This window comes from Chrysochloris asiatica, unplaced genomic scaffold (genome assembly GCF_000296735.1).
Source record: "Chrysochloris asiatica unplaced genomic scaffold, ChrAsi1.0 scaffold00147, whole genome shotgun sequence".
Classification (NCBI taxonomy): domain Eukaryota; kingdom Metazoa; phylum Chordata; class Mammalia; order Afrosoricida; family Chrysochloridae; genus Chrysochloris; species Chrysochloris asiatica.
The window spans coordinates 3,017,849-3,021,385 of record NW_006408665.1 but is presented as its reverse complement, the minus strand read 5'-3'; the positions used below and the strand labels follow the sequence as shown (position 1 = coordinate 3,021,385).

Sequence of the window (3,537 nt, the reverse complement as noted above, 5' to 3'; positions counted from 1 at the left end):
GATAGCATGTTTGATCAATTTCAGGCTGCCGTAGTTGGTTAAAAAAAAAAAACAAAAAACCTAGAGTTTCTTGTCTTTTGCATTAGTAGTTGGTGTGCAATTTAAATAATAGTTGTATTGACTGGTCTTTCTTGTAGGTATGGATATGTTCTGTCATTGACACTATTATACTTCAAGATCAATCTTGAAATGCTCTTTTTGATAATGAATGCAAAACCATCCCTCTTCAATTTGTCCTTCCTGGCATAGCAGATCATAAGATTATCCAATACAAAATGGCAACCAGCTGTCCATTTCAGCTCACTAATGCTTAGAATATCAATTTTTATGTGTTCCATTTCATTTGCACCACGCTTGCCTCCAGTGCACAGTAAAGAATTAGAACCATGACTGACTCCAAGTACTTCACAAACTAAAAAAGGAGAAATCCTTGAATTAAAGTCTGAGTTCAACAATGAAAAGAAGAAGGACGCTGTGAAGAAAGTGATTGGTGTTATGGCGGTGGGAAAGGATGTTAGCTCTCTCTTTCCAGATGTGGTAAACTGTATGCAGACTGATAACCTGGAACTAAAGAAGTGTATCTCTACTTGAACTATGCCAAGAGTCACCCAGACATGGCTCTCATGTCTGTCAACAGCTTTGTGAAGGATTCTGAAGAGCCCAATTTGTTGATTCAAGCCTTGGCAGTCAGAACCATGGGCTGCATTCAGGTGAACAAGATAACAGAGTATCTCTGTAAGCCCCTCCATGAGTGTTTAAAGGATGAAGACCCCTATGTTCAGAAAACAACTGCTTTCTGTGTGGCAAAGCTCTAGGACATCAATGCCCAACGGGTGGAAGATCAGAAATTCTTGGTTCTTTGTGAAAGCTCATAGTGGATTTAAATCCAATGGTGGTGGCCAATGCTGTAGCAGCCTTATCTGAAATCAGAAAATTGCAGCCAAACAGCAATTTCCTTGATCTGAATCCAGAGAACATTAATAAACTGCTGAATGGGGTAGATTTTCATTCTTGACTGCTTATCTAATTATAACCTGAAAGATGACCGAAAGGTTCAGAGCATCTGTGATCGAGTAACTCCCTGGCTATCTCATGCCAACTCAGCAGTGGTACTCTCAGCAGTAAAAGTTTTAATGAAATTTTTAGACTTGTTACCCAAGGACTCTGACTATTACAAAATATGCTGCTGAAGAAGTTAGCCTCTCCACTTGTCATTTTGCTGTCTGGGGAGCCAGAAGTGCAATATGTTGCCTTGAGGAACATCAACCTAATTTTCCAGAAAAGGACTGAAGTCTTGAAGCAAAAAATCAAAGTCTTCTTTGTGAAGTATAATGATCCCATCTATGTAAAACTTGAGAAAATGGACATCATGATTCATCTGGCATCCTGTGCCAACATTGCTCAGGTTATGGCAGAGCTGAAGCAGTATGCCACAGAGGTAGATGTTGACTTTGTTCATAAAGCTGTGCAAGCTATTGGACAATGTGCCATAAAGGTGGAGCAATCTGCAGAGCTCTGTGTGAGCACTTTGCTTGATCTTATCCAGGCTAAAGTAAATTATTTGGTCCAAGAGCCAGTTGTTATCAGGGACACCTTCTGCAAGTACCCCCAATAAATATGAAAATACCATCATTACTCTGTGTGAGAACTTAGACTCACTAGATGAACCAGTTCCTCAAGCAGCTATGATTTGGATTGTGGGAGAATATGTGGAAAGAATTGACAATGCTGATGAATTACTGGAGAGTTTCCTGGAAGAGTTCCATGATGAAAGTAACCAGGTACAGCTCACTCTGCTTATTGTCATAGTGAAGCTGTTTCTTAAGAAGCCATCAGAAATGCAGGAGCTGGCTCAGAAGGTTTCTGAGTTTGGCAACCCAGGATTCTGATTACCCTGACCTTCAAGACTGAGGCTATATTTACTGGTGCTTTCTCTCAACGGACCCTGTCACAGCAAAAGAAGTAGTCTTATCTGAGAAACCATTGATCTCTGAGGAAACAGACCTTATTGAACCAACTCTACTGGATGAACTAATCTGCCACATTGGGTCTTTGACTTTTATATACCATAACCCCCCCTCCCCCAGTGTTTTTGTAGAAGAAAGTCGTGGACTCCATCGCAAACATTTGGAAGCACTGATGCTGGTGACAATCCTGTTGGCACCACCACTGCAACCAACCTGGAACAGACTCAGATCATATCCTCTCAAGGTGACCTGCTAGGGGACCTTTTGAACCTTGACCTTGGTCCCTCAGTCAGTGTGCCACAGGTGTCTTCCATGCAGACGGGAGCAATGGATCCCTTTGGAGGAGGACTAGACAGTCTGGTTGGGCAGTCCTTCATCCCATCATCAGTGTGCATAACCTATGCTCCCTCACCTACTCCTGCTGTGGTCAGCAGTGGTCTGAATGATCTTTTTGAACTCTGCACTGAATAGGCATGGCTCCTGGTGGATATGTGGCTCCTAAGACTGTTTGGGTGCCTGCAGTAAAGGCTAAAGGCTTGGAAATTTCAGGAACACTCACTCATCACCAAGGACACATCTATATGGAAATGAATTTTACCAACAAAACTCTGCAGCACATGACACAGACTTTGCCACCCAGTTTAACAAGAATAGTTTTGGTCTCGTCCCAGCATACCACTGGCCATCTATACACCACTGATGCCAAACCAGAGCATTGATGTCTTCCTGCCTCTCAACACCTTAGGCCCAGTCATGAAGATGGAAGTTCTAAATAACATGTAGGTGGCTGTGAAAAACAATATTGATGTCTTCTGCTTCAGCTGCCTCATTGCTCTCAATGTACTTTTGTAGACGATAGCAAAATGGAACTCCAGGTCTTCCTTGCAATGTGGAATTATATTCCCAATGGAAATGAACTTCAGTTTCAGATTAAGGAATGCCATTTAAATGCTGATACTGTTTCCAGCAAATTGCAAAACAACAATGTTTATACTATTGCCAAGAGGAATGTGGAAAGGCAGGACACGCTGTACCAATCCTTGAAGTTACTAATGGCATTTGGAATTTAGCCAAACTATGTATACAGCCAGGAAACCCCAATTAAGTGCTGTCGCTGAAGTGTAGAGCTACTGAGGTCTTTAAGTACATCTATCAAGTCTATGACAGCACTTTGAAAAACTAATGAACTAGTCCAGTGTCCTCCAGCCACCCTGTGATCGGTGCAAGCCAAGAGCTCCTAACTGGAAGAAGTTGTGTCAATGTATAGAATCTGAATCAAACCTATTGAGGCCACCCACCAAGGTAGTGACTAGAGTAATCTGTACTAACATTAGGGCATAACTTGCTGGATATTTTTAGTTTCCTGTGAATACTTGTAACCACTGCTTCAATCACTTCCCACCTCTTGCCATCTGCAGCTGCTATCCATCCTTACTTGAGGGCTTCTGCATGCTGTGCCAATGGATGGTGTTTTCCACACCCACTTTTGAGTGTAGTTCGATATTTTTTAATCAAGTATTCCTTTCAAAAGCAAAAATGGGAGAGGAACAAACAAGATGGCGGATCGGGT

At 42.0% G+C, this 3,537-nt stretch overlaps 1 pseudogene; it reads left to right on the top strand.

Moving 5' to 3' along the window:
• Positions 1–386: 386 nt before the first annotated feature.
• Positions 387–3,150, top strand: LOC102821854 (annotated as a pseudogene).
• Positions 3,151–3,537: the final 387 nt, after the last annotated feature.